The 26,166-nt window shown below is 42.2% G+C and overlaps 1 protein-coding gene across 2 annotated transcripts in view; it reads left to right on the top strand.

The window, feature by feature from the left end:
- MKX (mohawk homeobox) overlaps positions 1 to 26,166 on the top strand; it is a 160,886-nt gene that overhangs the window by 31,183 nt on the left and 103,537 nt on the right. The gene's annotated exons all lie outside the window — the stretch shown is intronic.

The raw sequence follows: 26,166 nt of genomic DNA, 5'->3' as shown, positions 1-26,166 counted from the left end.
ATTATTCCAGCACGTGACTTCGGTAGAGCGTTCTATCCGGAGAGTGATGTTTATTAGCATCACGCTCCACTTCTCGGCATGTCACGTGATATATATCACATGATAAAACACGTATTGGAGTGCAGCGCTTCCCTTTAGGAATTATTGCATTCCAGTTTCAATGATGTGAATTACTGTCACGTGACGCGCGTGAGTGCTAAACTGCTTATTGGGAGAAATTTCTATTTCCAAGCAGTTTATTATATGCTCGCTATAGTGATGCATTTAGTTAACCTTCTACTATAGGGTCAGGGAAAATGGTTGATGTGACGTCACTATGTTATATCCAGCGGGATCACTGATCTATAATTAAGTGGCATCTGTATAGTATATTGCCCTGAAATTAATATTACATGAAGAACATTAATAAATATCACCATGAACATATGTGCCACGCAATATAAATATCAATATAAATATTAAACGATTAAAAACTTATATGTGATAAAAGAACATAAAACCTATAAACGAAGATACATGAGTTAAAATGAGAATTAAAGATGTAAAAGTAATAAAAGTATTAAAAGTAATATGAGGGAAAGCGTCTTAATTTATAGAGGAAGGTCTAACTTTTTGGGCAATTACATCTCTACTGGTATCACATGAACCACTTGAGCTCAAAGTCTGAATTGAGGCCATCTGGTTCTAATGTTTTGGCCTCATATATATATATATCTCATCTCTGCTTTAGCAAGAAATCTTTCAACTCCTCTTGTTCTCCAATTACCTTCCACTTTTTTAATACCTTTAATAAGTTTAATTCCATTAACTGAACCCTGGTGCTTCTCCAGAAAATGTTTAGACAATGAATGGTTCGTGACACCCCTTCTAATATTTCTTAGGTGTTCCGTCCACCTTTCTCTCAACTTCCTTGATGTTTTGCCTATGTATTGTAGGCCACAGTTACACTCTATTACATATATACAGTTATTGCTATTGCATGTTATGAACTCATTTATTTTAAACGTTGTTGCATTTGAACTTGATTTGAATGTTTCAATTTTAGTTGTCTTAGTGTGTGTAGTACATACTATACAGGACCCACACCGGTGGAAACCCTTCGTTTTTATCCTTCCTGTTCTCTTATCTGGTCTGGCGCGTTCACTAACCTATTGGTAATATTGGGCGCTCTCCTATATGTGAACATGGGTTTATCCGGAATTATATCTTTTAAAATTGGGTCCTGTTTTAATAGATGCCAATTTCTTCTAAATAAGTTTTCAACTGATTTGTATTTGTTATTGTAGGTAGAAACAAATGCAATTATTGGTTTCTTTGTTGCGGTAGTGTTTGTATGACTTATATATTCAATTAGTTCAATCTGTGGAATATTTCTCAACTCATCAATAGTATGTTCTATTGCTTCCTGATTATATCCCTTCACAATAAATTTTTGTTTTAAATTCTCCGCCTGCTCATTAAAAAATTTTCAGAGTTTCTGGTGCACAAACTATCTTCTGTTTTATAAATAACTAAATCTAGAAAGTTGACTTCATTAAGATTAATATTAAAAGTTAGAAAAATATTAAAACCGTTATTATTAAGATATTCACAAAACTGTTTAAGATCATGTTCATTGCCTCCCCAAATAAAAAATATATCATCTATGAATCTTAACCAAACTATGAAAAACCAACGGACAGTATATATAATTCATATATTAACATGACCAGCCACCACCATCCAAGATGGCTTAAAAATATCCCGAAGGGACAAATACGCAGAATCCGTAGAAATTGCACAAATGAAAATATTTTTAATGAGCAGGTGGAGAATTTAAAACAAAAATTTATTGTGAAGGGATATAATCAGGAAGCAATAGAACATACTATTGATGAGTTCAGAAATATTCCACAAAATGAACTAATTGAATATAAAAGTCATACAATCACTACTGCAACAAAGAAACCAAGAATTGCATTTGTTTCTACCTACAATAACAAATACAAATCAGTTGAAAACATATTTAGAAGAAATTGGCATCTATTAAAACAGGACCCAATTTTAAAAGATATAATTCCGGATAAACCCATGTTCACATATAGGAGAGCGCCCAATATTACCAATAGGTTAGTGAACGCGCCAGACCAGATAAGAGAACAGGAAGGATAAAAACGAAGGGTTTCCACCGGTGTGGGTCCTGTATAGTATGTACTACACACACTAAACAGACAACTAAAATTTAAACATTCAAATCAAGTTCAAATGCAACAACATTTAAAATAAATGAGTTCATAACATGCAATAGCAATAACTGTATATATGTAATAGAGTGTAACTGTGGCCTACAATACATAGGCAAAACATCAAGGAAGTTGAGAGAAAGGTGGGTGGAACACCAAATATTAGAAGGGGTGTCACGTACCATTCATTGTCTAAACATTTTCTGGAGAAGCACCAGGGTTCAGTTAATGGAATTAAACTTATTAAAGGTATTAAAAAAGTGGAAGGCAATTGGAGAACAAGAAGAGTTGAAAGATTTCTTGCTAAAGCAGAGATGAGATATATATATGAGGCCAAAACATTAGAATCAGATGGCCTCAATTCAGACTTTGAGGTCAAGTGGTTCCTGTGATACTAGTAGAGATGTAATTGCCCAAAAAGTTAGACCTTCCTCTATAAATTAAGACGCATTCCCTCATATTACTTTTAATACTTTTATTACTTTTACATCTTTAATTCTCATTTTAACTCATGTATCTTCATTTATAGGTTTTATGTTCTTTTATCATATATAAGTTTTTAATCGTTTTATATTTATATTGATATTTATATTGCGTGGCACATATGTTCATGGTGATATTTATTAATGTTCTTCATGTAATATTAATTTCAGGGCAATATACTATACAGATGCCACTTAATTATAGATCAGTGATCCCGCTGGATATAACATAGTGACGTCACATCAACCATTTTCCCTGACCCTATAGTAGAAGGTTAACTAAATGCATCACTATAGCGAGCATATAATAAACTGCTTGGAAATAGAAATTTCTCCCAATAAGCAGTTTAGCACTCACGCGCGTCACGTGACAGTAATTCACATCATTGAAACTGGAATGCAATAATCCCTAAAGGGGAGCACTGCACTCCAATACGTGTTTTATCACGTGATATATATCACGTGACATGCCGAGAAGTGGAGCGTGATGCTAATAAACATCACTCTCCGGTTAGAACGCTCTACCGAAGTCACGTGCTGGAATAATACCACGTGACTTGGGACGGCGAACACGTGATGCGTTCCACTAGGTAACACGGAACCCCGCTGTCACTACAATAATACCATGTGACTCGGGATGGCAAACACGTGATGCGATCGACCGGGTGGAATGTATCGCGGTTTCTAAATATACAGTCGGACACATCTTGGTTAAAGATAACATTATTAGGAAATTGAACCACACACATAGTGGTATAAAATAAGACATTACGATGTGAACGGTGACCTTTTTATTTAGAAGTGCAGACAGATTAGTTAAGCCCCTTTTGAGGGGAGGAGTTACTTCTCACTATAAAACCTGGCCAGCTTTACCATACAACACACCTTGAGAAAGACCACTTACTGGTTGAAACGCGTTCTTGTATCCTGGGTTGCAGCCATTCAGATCCTGTTAACGGTGGAAAGGTATTGCTTAATAGGGGGAGCAATATATACCCCTATATGCTTAATATTGTGCCTTTCATCTAAAGGTCCCTGATGGTACGCGACCACTTTTTATCTATACTTTGTTTGAAATAAATGTAAATGGTTTTACACTATATGTTTTCCCCACTTTTGTCTTCTATGGCCTACTGACATTGAGGGGTAATGGTGTGAGAACCCAGTGGAGAGACCAGGTTTTTTACTGTACAGAAGAATTGGAAATGGAATATAAACAAGTGGACTAAAATCAGTGACTATTACTATAAGACATATTTTGTACACTTATGGGACATATGAGACTATTTAACCTGCACCCCAACCAGAGCGCTTTTTAACCATCTATATTCTAGGTATCTATTGGTTTGTGATTGGTGATTATCACGCAGGTTATTAACAGCCGGGTGTATTGTGGATCGCAAGCATCTATTATCTTTCATAGTACAGATAGCATCTACTGGCAAACCTATGGGAGCAGGTGTTATAGATGAATCACATGGAGGGCCTCCTGAAAAGTGATTGGCTGTGTAGTGTAAATTAATATGGCTGCTCAGCTTAAAATTCTTGCTTTTTTTTTCTTTCTAAAGAAAGATTTATCACAAAACTTCCCCCAAAATGTTCCCATATGATTTTTTAGAAAGTAGTGATATGTCTATGAGAGTGCCAGGTACTCTGTAAGGCACTGACTGCACATAACATTGTGTAATACTGTACATTTGGTAAAAATCATCTTTAACTTCAGTGGGGTTTTTTGCCTTCTTGGCTGATGAAGTGTAATGCTTAGCTTCTGAAAACGTGTATATAACATCATGACATTAGATGCACACATATGGATTCATTTACTGTGCCCAGAGAAACCATATTATGTCTGGCACCGTTGAAATTTCGGAAGGTCAGCTCACTGTGCAGCAGCAGTTTATGCTGCCCTCCGGTTCTGTTAGCTATCACTCGGGAACCAAGTTATCCACAGGTTCTGTAGGCATGGCGTTCCCGCTACTGTCCGGCGCTGTCTATTACCGTGGCACTTTACAAATAAATGATACATTAATAATAATAATAATAATAATGATAATAATAATAATAATAATAATAATAATAGCCACTGTTAAAGATAAAAAATGTATAGTTACAATATTTTCATTGTGGAAGTTAATAATGTTATGCTATTGATACTGTATCATTACAACTTGGTTAAAATTTTGAAACAATCTTATGGGAATATCATGTCAGAAAGCCCTGTGAATGGCAAAAATGGGTGATATGGCTTTGCCCCGTAAATCAAGGGGTCACCACCAGCAGTTTGGCAGAGTTTTGCCAGATATAAGCTTTCCCATGTAATGCAATGATGGCGTAGGTATAAATTGCCCCTAATGGGAATAGCCACCATTAAAGGGATTGTGCTTTCGGTATAAATTGGTTAAACATATTTTACACAGTGCAATGTGCAAGATACACGGCGGTTGATTCCTGGTTTTGACAGAAAAATGAGATTGGGCAATAAGTCCTGTATAGGACAGTATTAGATTGCTTGCGTGCTAAAGCTATCGAAACCTGTATATTTGTGAATATCATCAGTAGCTTATTTAAGTAGCATGACATGTTAAAAGTTTAGTGGTCCTTAAATATTTTGGAAGATGTATAGTCCAATAATCTCTTCTGACAGTCATCATTTTAACATGTGATCTTCATTGGTGGCCCTAATTAATAATTATAAGTGTCTTCTGCAGTTACACTGTTCTGCATTACCCAGATGCAGCCCTTAAATAACAGAGTAACTGCAGTCTCCATTAGCAAGGATCCAGTAAAATGTATAATTCAGACCTCTCTGTTTGAGGGAATCATTGCAGTGGAAAATGAGGGATGGTTTTATGGATTATATGTATAGTGTTACCTAACAGCATTTCCTTGCAAGATGCTTATAACTCAAGTCATTGGCAAAATACTTTATTTTTTCTTCTTCAATACATGTGGACATATTAAATCCCAGAGCTGTCACATAACTAATTCCAAATACGTGACCTTTCCAGCAAATGGTTTTGCAACATATAATATACGAGGGAAAACAGCGTGATTGAAAAAGGTCTTTAATTGCACGTAGGCTTCATGTTGCAAAATCCATGATTTATTAAAAGGATCTCTATTAATATAGGAGTTATGTACTAACACTGTGCAAACATTTGTATCCATTCAAACACATGATTAGATATTGTTTGTGTATGCACCATAAAGTGAGATTCACTAACATGTTGTATTAAAAAAGGAAAATTTCATGTTTAAATAACATGTGTAATTTATATTATAGTATATTATAGCTCAACATTGGGGTTTATTTAGTGATATGGTGGAATAAACAAATTTGTGTTGAAAACCATAGTAAACAGACTCTTTTTTTTCTGGTAGTGTAAGGCCACACAAGCAGAATACTTACATTGCATTCCAAATTGAATGAGTTTAGTGGTGGGTAAATGCCACCAATTAGGGATATATTGATCCCTACGCTATTCTGTGCGCTCTGTTTAGGGCTGGTGAACTATGGTAAGGGTATCTGGTCAACTTAGCAACATTCAGAAGATCGACATGTTCTAAATGGCGACATGGTCATTAGGTCAACAATCAATATGTAGACATGCATTTAGTTCGATATGGTTAAAATGCCGACACATTCACAATATCTACATGTTTTATCGTTGATTTTTTAGGGTTAAGTTTAAGGTTAGGGTTGCGCCCGGCATCCATTCACCGGTGGTGACCGCTGCTCTGCCGTTTTTCCCCACCCGCGGGACACTGCGGCCCGCGGGTGGAGGACAGAACACGCAGGCTGTTAGTAGCGGGGTGCCGCGCTGGAGGGCACGGTGCTTTCTGCCCTTCAGAAATAGGGCAGGGCGCGGCGCCCTGCTGAGACAGCCTAGCAGGAACGCTATAAAAGACAACAAGTCATGCAACAACTTGGCAAAGAAGTCCTTCTGCACATGCGCCATATGACACGTACCGTGGGGGTGCTGGAAGGGATTCGATTGGATCCCTCTCACAGCACACTGTGATAAGAAGCCCATAGGCTTCTATTGGGCAAAGCTGCAGATGGCGTGGTCCAAGCTCCAGGAATGTATCGCATTTCGGAGCTTGGTACATATGGGAATGCGGCAAAAACTCTGAAGTCAGGGGTTTTCCGATTTCTGACCGCATTTCAGGCTTTAGTACATTCCGTCTTGAGACTGATAAATTCAGATTTACCCTGTTTTCTACAAATGAAGTCTGTATGTGCTGTGTTCCAAACACTATGACATGTGGGTGCTTAAAACATGGAAACCAAACAAATATCAGCTATTATTAGTGTGTTCTAGTAAGGCTAATATTTGATTGGTTGCTATGAGTAACATAACTTGTGTTCTGCCAAAACAAAATTCAGCATAGAAGTTATACAAATATGTGTTGTTCGCCGAATCCACAAGAGTCCATGATGCCAGTGTTGAGCAGATACAGATGCCATTCTTTCTTTCCCTACCCGAACATATATATATATATATATATATATATATATATATATATAAAATCAAATGTCCTGACTCACTGACTGACTCATCAATGCCCAGCCTAAACCCATGGACCTAGAAATGTGAAAATCAGGGAGAATACTCCTACTGTGACGTAGGTGCTCACTCAGAAGGGATTTTTCGAAACTCGACTCCTAATGGGGCACATCCACTAGACGATCTACTCCCTGTCCAATCTCTAAACGATTTTCCCTTGATTTTTTCCCTTGAAATTTTATCTTTCAGTCTGAACGATTTGCAAACGATTTGCAAACTATCTTTAATAGATCAAGTGAAATTGACCTGCATGTTCAGTCGACTGACGAGACGATCAAACTACCAGCGGGAGCGCGCATCGTTGATCGTTAACGACCAAACACTGCACGATTTATAAAGATTTTTAAATGATTGAACGATAACGACATCATTATCGTTCAATAGCCTGCTAAAATCGTGTAGTGGATGCCCCCCTTAAGGAGATGAAAAGGGCTAAAATGTTTCCTCCCCCTGTGCAATGTCCTGCCTGACTGTCTCATCGTGGCTGCAGCACAGTTTAATATTCAAACACCAACTGTCGTCCCAAGTGCTGTCAAACATCGCTGGTTGTTGGTGTGGTTCCCCTATTTGAATAGTGAGGGAAGGGAATGTGTTACTACAGAGGTGAGAGAAGAAAATCTGTTACAACAGCAGTGAGAGGGGACTGCGTTACTATAGGTGAGGGAGGGGGATGTGTTCCTACCAGATGAAGGAGGGGAATGTGTTAATATAGAGGTGAGGGAGGGGAATGTGTTACTACACAGGTGATGGAGGGGAATGTGTTACACAGGTGAGGGAGGGAAATGTCAAATGTATTACCACGGGATGAGCAAAAGGAATGTGTTACCACACAGGTTGAGGAAGGGGAAATTGTTACTACAGGGGTGAGCAGGGGTAATTTGTTACTCCAGAGGTAAGGGACAGGAATAAGTTATTACAGGTGTGAGTGAGGGTAATGTATTAGTACAGGTCTGAAGGAGGAATTGTATATCTAATAGTTCTGGAAACAGGAAGAAATTGGCAAAATAATTTCAGAAATGAATACGATAAGTGTATGAAGGCTTGACCAGAGTGTGGAAGCTGCTGTAGATCTTGTATCAATTGTATCTTTAGGTGAGCACTGGCACCTATCTTCTGAGTCCCGACACCATTTTTTAAAATAGAAACCATACCTTTCTACTCTCCCAGAAAGTTTGGAGACTCACAAATTTTAGGAGCTCTCCCCAACTCGGGGTAGAGTAGACCAGGCTTCCATATGCCACCCATTTGTCTACTGAAATGGGCAGTCAAGGGCTTGATGACACAATTTGCAATGAATTGCATCATCTTGGACCCACTTTCCATTACCCATTGCACAAATTCCACAGTGGGGTCAGGGCCACAGTGACCCAATTTTCTGTGCCACGCCTGCACATCCCCCACCTCATCCTGCCCCATCAGATCTCCCAGAGAGCAAGTTAGAAGTAGGCAAATATGCACAGACCTTATTACAGAGCTAAACACAGGTATATATAAAAGCTTGTATATGTAAAAGCAGGTATATGTAAAAGTTTTGCTCTATCTCTTAAAAGAGTAGTCCACATTTGGATAAATGCCCTAATATACCCTGCCCTCCCATGTTTAAAATAGAGAAAGCTTCTGGTGGCAAAGGAGGATGGTCTTCTTCTAAAACACTGAATAAGCTCTGCTTTAGGGCTTTGGATGGATTTAGTTCATGCTATTGGGGGGGGGGCAGGGTCTGGCTGGCAACTTTTAGCCTGGGGGGCAAATGCATGCAGGCGGCCCTGGCAGAAGAGTAGCGTGTAGCCAGGGTGTCCGAAGAACGTGTGTGCTACGGCGCCCCCCCCTCAAGTGTTCCAGGGAGGAGGCGGGTCCATATGGGATTAATGTAAAGTAAAAATAAAGATTATGGACAGCCCCGTCGTGGTGCCCATATGCAGTGCCCCCCTGTGCCCCAGGAGAGGACCCCCTTATGCAGGCCTCCAGTAGTGCCCCCAGTAGTGATCCCTCCTATGCAGTGCCCCTTATACAGTGCCACCAGTAGTGGTCCCCCCTGTGCAGTGCCCCTTGTGCCCCCAGTAGTAACCCCTTATATAGTGCCCCCAGTAGTGGTACCCCCTATGCAGTGCTCCTTATATAGTGCCCCCAGTAGCAGTCCACACCCCATACAGTGCCCCCAATAGTGGTAACCCTTATGCAGTGCCCCTTAAATAGTGGCCCCAGTTGTAGTCTCCTCCCTATGCAGTACCCCCAGTATTTCCCTTTTTATAGAGCCCCCAGCAGTGCTCCCTCGATGCAGTGCCCCCAGTGGTAGTCCCCTCCCCCCTATGTAGTGCCCCTAGTAGTAGTCCCCTCCCCCTATGCAGTGCCCCTAGTTGTTGTCCCCTCCCCTTGTAGTGCCCATAGTAGTAGTAGTCCCCCCCTTGTAGTGCCCCTGTAGCAGTCCTCCCTTGTAGTAGTAGTCCCCCCCCTTGTAGTGCCCCCAGTAGTAGTCCTCCCCAGTTGTAGTCCCCCCCCCTTGAAGTGCCCCCAGTTATAATCCCCAGTAGTGGTCCCCCCTTGTAGTGCCCCCAGTAGTGATCTCCCCCTTGTAGTGCCCCCAGTAGTAGTCCATCCCTCTTGTAGTGCCCCCAGTAGTAGTCCCTCCCTCTTGTGGTGCCCCCAGTAGTGGTTCCCCCTTTGTTGTGCCCCCAGTAGTAGTCCCTCCCTCTTGTAGTGCCCCCAGTAGTGGTTCCCCCTTTGTAGTGCCCCCAGTAATAGTCCCTCCCTCTTGTAGTGCCCCCAGTAGTGGTTCCCCCTTTGTTGTGCCCCAGTAGTCCCCCCCTTGTAGTGCCCCCAGTAGTAGTAGTCCCCCCCTTGTATTGCCCCCATTAGTAGTAGTCCCCCCTTGCAGTGCCTCCAGTAGTGGTTGCCCCCTTGTGGTGCCCCCAGTAGTGGTCTCCCCCTAGTAATGCCAGCCCCCCCCAGTAGACACACATAGTAACAAAAAAAAAACACCTGAATCCCCGCTCCCGCCGTCGCCATCCGCTCCTCCGTCTGTCCTTCCTGGGCCGGGCCGCTCTGCATTATGGGAGAGACGTCATATGACGTTATGATGCCTCTCCCATTGCCGACTGCGGGAGCTGGAAGATGGAGCGGCTCCTGCAGTGGGCGCAGCAGCAGCTAATGAGAGTCTGACAGACTCTCATTGGCTGCTGATCAAAACAAACACACAGCTGCCGGAGCCGGCGGCTGTGTGTTTGTCACTTGTGTAGCGCTGACCGAACTCCGGGTCTCATTCAGACCCGCTCGCGAGCGCAAGACGCTCGCAAGTGGGTCGATGGTACCCAAATGCACATGTGCACGACGGAGGTTGCCCCAAAGGGGGCGTGCTGTCGATGGTGATGGTGATGGGGTCCGGCCCCACTGACATCACTAGTGATGTCAGTGGGAATGATTTTGGCTCTGATAGAGCCAAAATCACTCCAGGGTTTGCGGCAGCGAGACCCTACCGCAGGGTCTCGTCGCAAGCCCGATGGTCGCGATGGTCTTGACCATCGCGACCATCATCATGGACGCTCACATAAGCTGTGGGTGGTAACCCACAGCTATGCGAGCGTCCAGGAGGACGCACCAAAAAAAAAAAAAATGCCCTGATTCAGAGCGGGCGCTCCTTCAGAGCGTCCAGCTCTGAATCAAGCCCTCCGTCCGGTCAGCGCTACACACGCGGAGCAGTCTGTGTCACAGTGACACAGACTGCCCGCGGCCCGCATGACGCTGCGGCCCGGGGGGCACATGGCACCCTGCCCCCCGGGCCAGCCCGCCACTGGGACAAGGTATAGAACAGGAAAGCTTGAGAAAGGCTTGGTGGGATGGTGCTCATTGCAGCCCTATTTGTTACATAGAGCGTGCAGTTTGATGGCCGCAATGGTCTTGACCATCGCGACCATCTAAACTGCGAGCCGGAGCCTGCGGTTGAGGTTTTCAACCGCAAGCTCCGGAGTGATTTTGGCTCTATCAGAGCCAAAATCACTCCCACTGACATCACTAGTGATGTCAGTGGGCCGGCTTCTGACGGGAGGCGTTCCCGTGGGAACGCCCCCGTCAGGGAGGCACGCCCCCGGCACGCCTACCAAAGGGGGCGTGCTGTCAATCAACATCGACAGCACGCCCCCTTTGATCAGACACAACTAGCGAAGAACTTTCCTTCTCTCGTCGCGTCTGGCGCATGCGCACGACGGAGATTCCTCCGTCGTGCGCATGCTCAGTGCAGAACATCGACCCACTTGCGAGCGGACAGCCGCTCGCGAGTGGGTCTGAATCAGGGCCTAGGTCTTGATGAAGCTGAGGACAACTTTTTTTTAAATATGACATGAATGATGAAGAAGTTGGAGGGTATTCACCATAATGACCATTCAGAGTGACATACATTGAATATCTCTCAGAACAGTGCAGTGTTGCTGAGAATTAAAAGGAAAAATTGCCAGTTCCAGATACATTACTACAGGTGATATATCCTCCTGTATTGTGCATTATTCTCTCATTTCTCTCACCCCCACTTTCCTGCAGATGTATTTCCTGTGCCTTGTACTTACATCATTAATATGAAGCAAATGAGAATCCTGTTTCACTTTTAAAATCTCGGGTTATGTTAATTACTTTTTAAGATCTGTTGGTGTAATATATACGGAAGCAGAAAATGGCTGTTAAAAGAAATTATTTTCTAAGCTCATAGAGAAATGAATTCATGGACCTTTAAGTTTCAGCACACTGGGCCTACAGTTATCCTGCTAGTCAGTCTGTGTGAGTCAAATATTCTATTCTGCCACTATGGATATAACGGTATATATTGTTATGTAGTACTGGCTACATCTTCATGAATCGGACACAGATGTATCTATCTTTACTAAGGGTCTTTACAGATAGATGGAAGAAAATTAGAAATGTACATAAAACTCAACAGTTTGTCCTCACTTTTTATAGAGCACTGAAAGCCCCCTGCAGTATAGTGTTCTTTGTACCAAGCAATAAAGCATCTGAACATTGCAGCTCTGACATTGATGTAAAACAAATGCTTGTCTGAAGTACTTGTTTATAGGTCCAGTAGGTTATATTATATTCTGGACTGTCACTGGTAAAGCGCATATAACAGAACACACGCTGCACATAAGATTTCAACCCCCGTGTGTACAAACTCTAACTGCAGGATATGGAACATGGATTATTTTAATTGGATTATGGGTTACGGTACCTACACACTAGGCGATGTGGTCACGATACGATATTATGTCGGACTTCTCCCCCGGTAGCTCCCCGACAGTCGTGGCCATGATTTGATATTAAAAACTGTCCAAATTGACCCACGATCTATCGTGCATCCTAACTATTCCATTGCATCGTGACTGAGATTGTCAGGTCTTGCCTGCAGCAGGCAAAATCTGAAGATGCAATGTGCGACCAGTGGGTATGCGCATCGGCATTGTGATTGTGAGTGGACACTCACGATTTGGACATATTTTACACGATCTCTCATTCTGATGCGTCGGAATCGGGTGGATCGTGTTGAATATCGCCTAGTTTGTAGGCACCTTAACTATACTGAGGATAGATAGATTGTATATATATGCAGTATGAAAGATGTTGGGTATTAAGGACCTCATTCAGAGTCGGTCGTTGCGGCCGCACGGTCCTACGCCACCGATGTTCGCTATACTGCGCATGCGTAAAGTTCGCAATGCGCGTGCACAAACTAGCTGCTACGATCAGAAATTTCTCTCTCCTTGAACACAGCCAGGTCGGTAGTTTGAGTCGCAGAATGAGGTGTTTGTGGGTGGTAACAGGGGAAGGTGCTTGAAAACGGGGGAGTGGAGATCGAACGCAGGCGTGCCTAATTATGCGAACGGCGTTTTATGGGAGTGCATAATTAACAAAGTAGCGTCATGGCACATGTGACATGGGAGGTTTTTACACTGACATGATCGTAGAGCTTAAGAGAGGGTATGGTCAACCTTAAGCTCTACGACCAGCTTCGATGGTTCCCGATGGTCTCTATTAATCCTTATATGCCCGGAGATGAAGTGCAATGCGTACGAGAAGGGGGCGTATTTTTTTTAATTCCGACCGCTTCCTCCCCTTGGTCGGCCAGCTACCGATCCGAACTTAGGGACGCAACTAGCGAGGGAATCATTTGAATATCCGGCCCCTTTTCCCGTACGACCATGCGGCCGCTTCGACCGACTCTGAATGAGGTCCTAAATGCCTGAGGACCCTCTTTTGGTCAGGTAGGAGCTGCCAGAGCTTTCGGCATAGTTTTTACTTCTGGTACACCTTGATTACAAGCCAGGATAACCATGCACACGGAAAGCCTGCCACTAATCCTGTGCATTCACACCAGCACCATAATTTCCGTAACTCCAGTTTGAAAGTCTATAGCAGAAAGGGGCTTCTGTGGATTTGCAGTGGTAGGACAAAAAGCACTGACAGTATAGGTTTTTATTGGGATAGTGTTATTGTGCGGCTAGGTCTGGAGGTATCTGGGAGCCTGTAATTTTAGTTATTAGTCTGTAGACTTTCTACCAAAGAGTTTTTGGAAGTGGGAAGCACTTATCATTCATTACCTTAGGGGCTACTGGAGATCGATACCGCTGCAAAAGGATTTTTTTATTTTGTTGCTTAATGAGCATTTATTTGGTCAATATAATTTTTTCCCACTGCTCGGAGGTTGTAACAGAGTTGTGTTGTCTGGTAGAGATTGCAGGGATATGACTTAGGCTAGGTACACATTCGGTGATATATTGGACAATATGTCGTTTTGAGGCAAATTGAAACAACATATCTTTCACGTCACATAGTGTATACTCTCAATCGCACGGTCACGTGCATCATTCATCGCTTCTTCACATCTGATGTGCTGTACGTCAGATGGGAAGATGTTGTGAATGATGTGATGCACATGGTACTTTGTGTACGCTCACCCAGAAGACCACAAGATATATTGGTTCAATCTGTCCTCTGAAGACATCACCTGAGCTGCCAGTGATCTACACGATGACTGCATAGTGTGTACAGGAGAAAAGACTAATTGGATACAATGCTCCGGCATGATAGATTGTACTGTTGTTTGGAGGATTGCATAGTATGTATGCTGTATATCGTGTGTTCTGGGATGAAGGGAAATTGGAACGACCATCACATCTTTTGTAAGTACAAAATTAAGTAGTGTACAAAAAGGCAATTTAAACAAACGCGATCCACATTAAATAGGGCAGCACTTAGAACAATGTTGATTATCACTTAATCACCCTAATCACACTAGCACAGGCAAAAGAAAAAAAGTTTCAGTGCGCTCCCAATGGGATTTCAAAAAACTTCAAAAGCAATTGCAATCAATATATTCACACTAATTCTATATGAAGATCATGATGATACCACTACTCCATAAGTCCACTCTAGTTATTTGAAACACTTTGTTTTTTGAGATAATCCTTATAATTTCTGTGATGTGATGATTTCACCATTCAGTTCCTTCAATAAAAAATGGCTGTAATATACCACTATATATGTGGGTACAACACAATTCTTTATCAAAATTGTGTCAGACAGTCTATAAGAAGTATATGAAATATTTTTAACAAGTTCACTGCAGATTCACCATTCCAATAAATTTTCTGTTCTATTCCTCTTTTAGATGCGGCTCTTCTCTTGTGCAAACTTCTTATAATATATGTCCATGAAAAACACAAAGAGAGGTAGCCACCATAGCATAAAATCTTTTACACTTTATTGGGAATATAATTAGAAACATAAAAATGGAAGCGTACCAAATATGACCTTTTGAGAAAGGTACACTTTAACACATATAGGGGTATTATGCTCCCCCTATAGAGCGTTACCTTCCCCGTCTGGGTATGCGTCCAATATAGTGACTGTATATATACTAGTATTAAGGACCTGTCATTTGCTAGATGCTAGCTGTTGTACACAGCATTGCCTGACTTTCCCATCTCTCTCCCCCTCTTACCCCGTCTCTCTCTCATCCCCTCTCTTACCTCATCTTTCCCTCATCTCATTGCTTCCCAACACAGGTTTTCCTCAACCATTCATGTGGCCAAATGTTTTTTAGTTGCGCACCGCTGTATATATTTCTGAGAAGTCAGGATCTGTTTTTAGAGCTGGGTCGCTAGCTGGTCCAAATGAAATGAGTAAAAGCTGACTGGAGGGACTTAGGGGGTCATTCAGAGTCGGTTGCAAGCGCTGAGCGCTCGCAACCGACTCGATGTTGCCCCACTGGGCATACACACGACGGAGCCGGCTCCGTCGTGCGCATGCGCGAGACCTGGCTAGCGACTGGCGCTCCGTCGCTAGGGGTCTCGCACCAAAGGGGGTGAGCTGTCGATGGTGAGTGACAGCTCGCCCCATTTGGGAGGCGGGCAGGGGGCGTGCCTGCCCAAATGGAGGCGTTCCTACCGGAACGCTTGCCGTTTGGGGGCGGCCCCACTGACATCATTGCTGATGTCAGTGGGCAGGATGCTCCCTGGGGCTTACGAGTGCCCAGACCCAACCTTAGGGTCTGGTTGTAAGCCCCGATGGTCGCGATGGTCTTGACCATCGTGACCATCACCCATGTCAGTCGCTAGCGCTGTGGGTGTTAACCCACAGCTTAGCGATCGACAAGGAGGCGGTCGTTCAGGATGCAAGCGACTGCCCTGATTCAGGGCGACCGCTTGCAACTAACGACTGCCTCTGAATGAGGTCCTTAAAGCCTACATAGCATACAGTATAAGGGACATGGAAGCACATTCATCTTCAAGATAATCCCTCTGCCAAACAATAATAAAATGTGTGACTTAACTGTGTTCCTCAGATCCATTAGGATTTATCATGTGGGACAAATGAGTTTTTACTACAGAAGGAAAGAAAGCAGGCTTAGCGTGCTATTGAATTAGGAAGTCAGCATATATGTACAAGGCCTCAGAGTTTTTCAACTTTCAGACAGGGGAGGGAAAACAGGATGAAAGCAAAAAAAGAGAAATACAGTTATGATCTGCAAAGGCTGCTACTTTGTGCACCCAACAACAACCCATGGGACCAAATGTAATAGGGTGAGAGTTTAGTATATGTGAGAGTTTAGCAGGAGACTCTCACACTGGTCGAGTTTTATCTTCAAAATGGGAAAACATCTGAATGAGAGTTTTAATCGTGAGAGTATTTTGAGTCTAAAAACATGCGAGTTTCCATGTTCTCGGACTCTATTACATTGGCCAAGTTTAAAAAATGTGAGAGTTTACTGATAAACTCACACATTTTCTAAACTGTAACCATATTATAGATTTAGGGTAATTGTCGTGTTGCGCGGAAAAATAGCTGCTCAATTAAATTCTAGTGTCATAAATTAATGTAAAAAACGAGCGCTTGGACATGTACTGTGTGTAAATATAAGTAAATAAATTAACCACGATTTACTTAAAATATTAAATAAATAAATAATAAAAATCTCCTGTACCCACTTGTTGTTTATAGCTCTTTTTGTGACAGAGTGGTGTGGAGTAGAATGTCTCAAAGGTAGTCCGGTGAATGCGGGAACATGGGTATTTGTAGAATAGTACACTGCCCATACTCTTACCCTATAGTTGCCATCCCTCCGGTACTCCTTCAGCTATGCGGCGCGCGGTGTCTCCTCCGTCCCTTTCAGCTTTGGCGTGCTGTGCCTCCTTACACGGCGGTCAGCAGCGTCTTGCTTCTGGTGGAGTGGGGAGATCAAACGAGCAGTGAGTATAGATGGGAGCACCTAACGCGTTTCTCGGCACTGGTAATCTGGCCATTTCCTCAGAGGTATTGCTCCCATACCAGGACATCCGTATTTATCGCTCCAGGTGGAAATGCTAAATTGTTGCAGGTGGACATTGCATCTGTTACTCATTAATTTACTAGCAACACTGTGTAACAGCCTCTTCATTACAAAGTGTCTTTATCTTGTTGAATATAGATGAAAACTTTTTTCTTATTTCTTGTATATAATCAAAGAAACATATCTCAGTAATAAAACAAAACAAATTGGATCTATTAACTCAAATCAATAAAACAAAAATGTGTGTATTAAAATACAAACACAATCGGAAAAGATTAAAAATAAAAATAAAAATAAAAAATATATATGTATAAATATATAAAAAATACACACATAATTTTAATGAAATAATATAAAAAATAAGTATACAAAAATATATATGAACGTTGAATATACTATGTACAGATAATAATATCAAACATTAATTAAGATTTAAATAACAGTATCAAAACTAATTATTGATTCTTTACTAAAAAAATAATAAATAAATAAAAACACAGATTACATACATACTATGGCAGAGAAAGACCTACATTCTGCGTCAAACTGGTGTCACAGTGCACCAATGACCAGAATGCAAGTACATCCAATCCAGGATGTACATGTAAAGGACAACTGAGCAAATATTTTAAAATCACTTATATAATGTGAAGAAAAAATTGTAGGTATAAGTTAAAAGCTCCTCTAAACTTATCCTATAGATTTCTCACTGAAACCTTGTATACCATATGCATAAATGGTGAAAAGTGTTAGTTGGATGCGAAGCATGCGTGCCGCCACAATGGATGGTCCCAGAAATGAGATATATTTAAACTCCAATTTGAGGGGCCAGGCAGTGGTGCAACACGGATTATTCCTACTCCAAAATATGTATATCAAAAACCTTGATGAAAACAGACATGGGGTATTGTTAATAATGGGCTAAGTTTACTGTGAATAATATAAAATAAAATCTATACAATATATAACTCGCTTAGGGAGACCCAATCTCTATAAAGAAATGTGAGAATAAAAGAAAAAAAAAAAAAAAAAAAAAGAAAGAATAAAGAACAATCATAATGATAATAATATTAATAATAATACTAATAATAATAATATTACTACATATGCCCTGTTCAATTCTTACTGATTTCGGCTCCACATGCCGCGGCTAACTAAGAGATGACCCCAGACTGCTAATAACAGCTTAGCGAGACGTCGCTAGCTGTAAGAGCGGCACACTTACCAGCCGCTCGGTGTCACAGAGCCGCACCGCTTATCCACACTACGAGACTCCGCAATCAGCTGCTCTCCTTGCCGAGACTTATGAGCAGAGACTTCACCCAGATCCTTTGCTATCGAATACCCACATTATTAACTGCATCGAACGGGTAAGCCACTGGAAATATCCAGCACGTTCACTTGGCTTTATTTTTATAACAGTATTTGGCTATTTGGATTCTAGACTATTACTTAGATTATTTTTTCTTCAATATCTCCGCTGCATACAGCACTTTTGTATCCATCTTGAGGACTTATTATTTTATTCATTATTCAATATTTGTTTTTTTATCTGTGATGATATTCTTTTTCCATAAGGACAACATGTGTATTTATTTATTTTTTTTATCCGTTATTTATGTACAGAATTCTTTTTGATTTATATTTGTGCATTTGTATTATTAAATGTGTATTTATCTATTTACAACATTCCATTAGATTCATTCTATGATATATTGTTAGCGCTCCCACACCTGTGTTTTGTATATGAAAAATGAACACAGAGGCCATAATGATTACCGTCGCAGTCTAACTATTACAGAGGACAAGGATCCATGTGGGCATTGCGTCAGCCGGCATCACGTGTCCTAATATCTGTGCCATATAGTCCCATTCTATTCTATCCAGTGGCTGATGTTGACGCTCCATATGGGAAATAGGGTACAAACCCAGCGTGGGCTTGCAGTATTTGAAGAACAATTAAATAAACAGTGAGATGTTTGTTTTTATTGGAACATTCTGCATTTTAAATATGGATTTACTCAAATGCAAATTAATATCTTAAAAGTCAATATTTGTTTTACAGTAAGTTTCGCATCATCTAAACTGAATACTACAAGACTCCAAGGGGTAAATCTAGTTTGGTCGCGTTTTTATTTTTTAAACTCTCTTTGCTTCACCGAAACTCGGGTGAGTTTACCCTTTAACAACTCGCAAAGTTACAAAGAAGTGAGTTTAGCTGAAAGTGAGTTTCCAAAAGCCTAACCAGCCCCGGACTTGTCAGCCAGTCCTGGTACCTAAAATTACGGGGAACAAAACCAGTAGGGTTCCACCATAATTTAGGTACCAGCACCAGGCTGCAGGGCCAGTCCTGGTTTTAATTATAGGGGGAAAAAAATGCATAGGGGTCCCCCTATAATTAATACCAGCACCAGACCCAAAACTACCGGGGTGTATGTGGTCGCACACATACACCGCTAATGGTAAGTATATGGATCAGGCACTTGGGGTTTTTTTTGCAAAGAACCCCCTGGATGCTTCGGAGACCAGCGCGAGGTGAGTATAGGATCTTTTGTGCAGGTCATTCCTCACGGATTTCTTCATGGGAACATCTGGCAGCAGGAAAGTATGTGTGAGTGTGGTATGTGTGTATTAAACTTTTACTGTATATGGTGTGTGTGTTCTGTCTTTATTTAACTATTTATTTTACAGTGGAGGTACAGGTGCCGGCCGCATGCTGGCACTTGTAGTTCCACAAGTGCAAAAGGGCAGGCATGCTAGTACCTGTAGTTCCACTGTAAAATACAATAGTTTACTTTGATTTTCCACTTTATTACTCCCATACCCACAGGCCAGGGGTGCGGGGAAGAGCCCCAGGCTTCAGACCAAGCCTGGGGTTTCGGGAGTGGGGGGGACCCCTTTTTTGGGGGGTCCCCACCTCCCCTGAGATCCATGGCTTGGCCTGAGCGACTCGGGGTGAGAATGCTTTGGCCCTGGAGACCCGGTAATAGGGTCTCCGGGCTGTGGCATTACACCCAGTCGTTTTGGGTCCAGTGCTGGTTTTAATTATAGGGGGACCCCTATGCATTTTTCTCCCCCTCTAATTAAAACAAGGACTGGTCCTGCAGCCTGGTGCTGCTACCTAAATTACGGTGGAAACCTACTAATTTTGTTCCCCGTAATTTTAGGAGCCAGGACTGGTTCATAAGTCCGGGGCTGGTTAGATTTTTTGGGGGGACCCTATGTCATTTTTTTTTTTTAATAAAAACACTTTATATTAGATATACAGTCAGAAACATACACAAATCACACTGATCTGTGTATGTTTCTGCCAAACTCGCAGCTCAGGAGGTGGTCTATTTGAAACTTCAATTTCACAGTGAGTTTGCTACAATCTCACACGAGATTGGAAACTCGATTCTTAGTAAATGTGCAAGTTTGCCTTTAGTAAATTGCGAGCAGGTCCGGTGCAAGGTGTCACGGCACCCGAGGCAACATTTTTAGCCTACCTCCCCTCATCCTGAGTTTTGAAAAAAAAAATCTTACCTGCTTCTGGCTGGTGTGGCTGCGGTCCAGTCACTCGGAAGTCTGATGCCAAACGCTGTCCATAAGCCACTGCTGCAGAAAGATTTCTAGGTGGAGGTGGGGGGAGACTACATGTTAGGACATAGAGGCAGGCAGCAGTAAGAAGAGACTTACCACATCACTTGGGGGACTATTCATGATGTTCATTATCGGTGTCCGAACGGACCCGATAATTAACATTCTGACTTGCCACGGCTGCCAGAGCAATTCATCATTGCTCCGGCGCGGTGACTGCTGATGCAATATCAGCTGTCCCCGCGAGTCGCTTCACTGCGCACAAGAACCCTGATGTCCGGCGGAAGGAGCGGGACAGGGGCGGTCAGATCCCAAAGGGTCCCTCATTGCAACCCGGATCTCTTTCCCATAGTGAAGTGGTTGTGCTGGTCGTTTTAGTCCAACAGATCTGGCGCTCACAGTAAAATTACAATACAGTACTTAGCCCAGTGCCCTTACATTACATATATCTGTGTTGTTGATCATTTACCGCAGACCACGAGTGCCACTCCTCTTGCTGGAATATATTATATATATATATATATATATATATATAGTATATGTATAGAAAACAAATCTCAAAATCCCAACTAAACATTGATATATTCCCTGTATTATCTTCTACAGAAACACCCACACAACTTTACACTATCCCCAAATAACTTAAACATACCCTAATACAGAATTCGTACACAACCCCATAATGATAATACAACCCCACACAATATTATACAACCAACCCCCTTAAGTTAACATAAATAGACCCCCAAATAATATTAATATATACCCATCACCCAGATACTTGCACTAAAAAGCTCCCATTCCCCAGATACTTACCTGTCATTGCAGGAGATTCTGGTCTCTTCATATTAAATGTTACTGGCTGGGGAGGCATCCATGAAATGAACATAAATGGGCGGAGCCTCTGAAGGGGCGGAGCTTTGCGAGTGCTGGGAGAAGGGACTCCCTGAATACATCACATTGGTGGCTGGTTCCGGGGAGGGAATAGCCACCATGCACTGCAGACAAGGAAGGGGGCGGGGCTGGGGACCGTTGCTGCTGGCAGCGCTGTACAGGCATGTCAGACTATGACATGTCTGCACTGCAGTCACGGCCAGACAGCTGCCGCTAAGTGTGGGGACGGCCGCCGCCACTGACAGGATCTGTGGCCGCCGACGGTTTTAAGTAAAATGATGTCTCTTTCAGGCATCCTTATTACTGTGTTGTCAGCCTCATTGCTGCCCCCTCAGGTGCCGGTGCTCTAGGCAACTGCCTAAAGCTGCCTAGCATTAGAGCCGGTACTGTTTGCGAGATGAAAAACATGCCTCAACTCACGTGAGATTGCAAACTCACCCAAACTCGATTCTTAGTAAATTTACCCCCAATTGTTGTACTACAGACTTGTGGCGTGCTGCAGTTACCTAAAATCTGGCTGGCATACAACTGCGATTCCAGCACTGCTCCCGTGGTCTCAGCCTACTACCTATCGTCGTGATGGTTGCTCCTTTGGCCAGGCTGCGAAAGCTAAAGTTTACCGCAGCTTACCGCAGCCTGACCGGGCCCTGCATCCACTGACTCAGACCCTGTCTTCGTCCCTCCCTGAAAACGGGGGCGACACTTCCGTGTTTCTAGGAATGGTGGCCACCACGCCTCTGCTCAGCCCCCCAAACACCGCAGCATGTCAATCATGCTCCAGCTTGGGGGCGGGGATGTCTGCCAGCGAGATCACAGGACCTGTTCTGCACATGCGGTAAATGGGTCGTGTGAATGTGTGTGAATGTATCCTAACCCACTGCTCCATGCTCCTTTTTCACTATCTACCACATCTGTGACCCCCTGTCTGTCTGCCCCTCCCCTTTAGAATGTAAGCTCTCAGAAAGCGAGGCCCTCGTCCCTCACGTGCTTCTCCTCCCCCTACTTATAGTAACATTTACTCCTAACTTGCCAATTGGCACCCAACATTTGGCTGCTGAGGCCCTGCTGCTTGTGTTATGCAGCTATGTTTATAAACCTTGTCCTTGTCCTGCATTGTTTTGTATTCCTATTAACTGTTTTTCTTGTGTGCTCATTTATGTACTGTGTAAGGCGCTGCGGAACCTTTGTGGCGCCATATAAATAAAGGATAATAATAATGTGCAGACCCCAAAATATCGGAGATGTGCGCTAACTGGTGGGTTAGCGTACATCTCGAATCAGGCCCACAGTGCAGCTGGCTCTGCAACTGCCTGTCCATATGGTACCATAAGTTGGTGCAATATCATAATGAAATATATTTAAGAAATACATGCTTAGCTGAGAGTAATGCACTTGACTAAAAGTAAAAAAAATACCAGTTATTTTATATTAAAGAGTTATTAGTTGTAGATTCATTTTATTTAACAAAGAGTGAGTAAATATTTATTTTTTATTTAAAATTGTGTCTCTTTTCACCTCAACTCTGTTGGTATAATGGGAATGGGGCTTGTTAGTTACCTTGCTCCAGAAAAAAATTGGGTACTTGTGTACTTTACGGACTGATTGCAAAGAGAACCCAATGAATGTTTTAAATGGTACTTGTGTACTTTACGTACACAAGTACTGAAAGTTGTCCCCTCGCGGGCGCGCTGTGCTCGCCACGCTTCTGGCTCGGTGGCTCACTACGCTCGCCACAAGGTTATATTCCCCCCTATGTCCACTGGCTGATGACGTCAGGGTCCTCTCTGTGAAGGTTATTTAGACATTACCATGATTGATAATAATTATGAGTGTAGGACACTTGGGTTCTCTCTGCAATGAGTCCGTAAAGTACACAAGTAGCAAAAATTGTATTGGATGGTTGGTTTGACTTGAAAAATTGTAAGTGACACTGATGGCTTACTCTTTAACATGTTTTTTGTACAGACTACAACAAATATTCTCTAGTCCGGCATGTCCCAGTATGTATAAAGAAAATACAACTGTCCTGCATAAATCTTCTAACTATTATGCTGGGCAGTGGAATTTCCGGATTCGTACAGGAATGCTATGGACTTGATGTCAACATGACCCTCTGTAATGTGTTAAATCAAATGTTTTCTGGTTAGAGATTCATATGGCAAAATTGTAAGGTTTACTAAGACAACACGATACCAACATCCATAGCGACCATAATCCAACACTGACATGTAGATCATGATGATTTTCTCAAGCTAGAAGAGGTTTCCATAATTTCATTCGGCCAGCTGTTATGTCCTGTAACTCCACAGGTTTCAATGTGAGGTCGTATACACTAAGTAGATCACATGGCATAATATGAAACAGATCTAAGATGGTTATTACTACTAAGTGATTTTTTCAAGAAACTATTTACCAACTTAGAAAAGCTGAATTTAATGTGACCAATATGGTGTAAAATTCCAGCACTAGATACAGATGTACCGGGCGGAATGTATGGAACCAGTGTCTTTGAGCAATGCTGATTCATTTAGCTTTTCTCTTTAGATGATCATTATTGGGGAATCCAGAGACAATTTAAAGGGGGGGGGGGGGCTATATACAATTTTGCTTCTGTCATTTTCCCATTGATGAGGACTTATTAGGTGCATATGTAACCACGAACGAAGCTGTCGTTACACATTTATAGCATTTTCCCCTTCGTAAAGCTGTTTTCAAAAAGATTATGACCTCAAAAATTTAATTTGCTTGTTCCCTAACAGAGGCAAATATATATTCTATATACAGTTTTGTGTTATCTGCATAAGTCAACGGAAAATGTGGGTGGGGGTTATATCTGCTACCTCTTTACCAGAGGCATAACTAGGGTTTTTGGAGCCCAGAGCAAATTAAAAAACAGCACCCCTCCAATATAAATTATTTATAAAAGAGCTATATAATTTTTATATGGATACATAAATTATTAACCCCTTGGTTGGTCAAGATTTTCCTCAGCTCTCCCCAGAAGGAGAGATCTTTGAGCATTGTTGCACCATACCAAATCACTCACTCACTGACATCACGTTTTTGTAATGATGTTTAGAGTGAAGACAGCCCATAAGGGTCATGACCAATCCCCCACATTGGAGTTAAAACAGCCCATAAGGGTCATGTCCAATTCACCACATTGGGGGAAATTTTAATACACCAAACTTACACTGGGGGTAGTTTAATTCACACACCTGTAGAAATAGGGAGACATATATATATATATATATATATATATATATATATATGGTAGCCTTGAGAAAAATCTCAATAAAGAGATTGAAACGTTGGCATACAATTACTTGAATGTCAATTCCTCTTTTCTGTTGTGTACATATATATATTTATTTTTTTCCAGTTATAACACTACATGCAAAACACGGGAGGCAGGTGATCATTCGCTGTTGACGTTTGAGTGGGAGACTAGGAGAGAGCAGCACATTAATGACCACCTGTAAAGCAGCAGTGGCCGACGGCGCCCCCCTCTGTCGGTCCTATCATGTCGCCAAGGGCACATGCCCCGCTCGATCCCCCCCTAGATACGCCACTGCGCTTTACCTGCTCCCTGTCTTCATTTTGGATCCTTTTCTAGGCCTGACCCTCAGCCATAATGGTCCTCCACACCCCAATGACATCACTCCTGTCCATTGCTTATTGGTCAAGGCCCATTTGTATCACAAGAACATGTAGAGATACTAGGTTGAAGCTTGACCTGCTACCATATTTGGATACCCACCTTAATTCTTCTTTTTCCTTTTTTCTACAAATGCATATACAGCTTAATCATCATTTTAAGCATTTATAACTCAGGAAAAGCTCTCTATTAGCCTAGTGTTCTATTTTGCCATGTGGTAGTTAGTGGAAAAGTGGTGTGTAGTGGTGTATATCAAACCAGCTCAGTGGTAGTGTTAAGGTCATGGACATCACTGAAACCTCTATTGTAAACTGCAAAATTGGGAGCACCTTCAAAAATGCAATTACTGTGTGGTCCTTCCTTTGTCATTAATCTTGCCATGCAGTCCATAAAAGCTTATTTCAGCATTTCCAGGACACAGCACCATATTTGCAACTATATCACTATTTTTAACACAAAACCCACAGTGACCAGATCTACATACCAACCAGTGTATAAAAACATCCATTTTCCTGTTCAATTTCAAGTACCCTTGTATCAAAACAGTGAGTTGTCCATTGCTGGTCCCATGGCCGGAGTAAGGAATACATGGGACTGGCACTGAAAATGATCAAGAGCCTATTGTGAGAAGCTGAGGAGGTGTGAGCAGGGCTATGTGGGAGTGGCCAGTGACATGTGGGTGTGTACCCCCTGCACTATCAGCCCTACTGTCTCACTATATACGTAAAAGTACAAAAATTGCTTCATTTTGTGTGGAAAATATAAATACAATTTTAATACTTATGATTAATGGCCGACCATGTGGCAGCTGTTGATTGTCATGCTGTCATGATGATAGGCCTATTATTTTGATGAGGCCTTGGCCTGTATTCCCATCCACCCCATTGTTAATCTGGCACTGACTTGCCCCATCCCTCAAAGATAAATACGTAACTCACTGACGTTGGGCTCTCAATGC

Source organism: Taudactylus pleione, unplaced genomic scaffold (genome assembly GCF_031769625.1).
Source record: "Taudactylus pleione unplaced genomic scaffold, aTauple2 ptg000439l, whole genome shotgun sequence".
NCBI lineage: Eukaryota > Metazoa > Chordata > Amphibia > Anura > Myobatrachidae > Taudactylus > Taudactylus pleione.
Note: the sequence above shows the minus strand (reverse complement) of the source record. Positions and strands in the feature narration are given on the sequence as shown.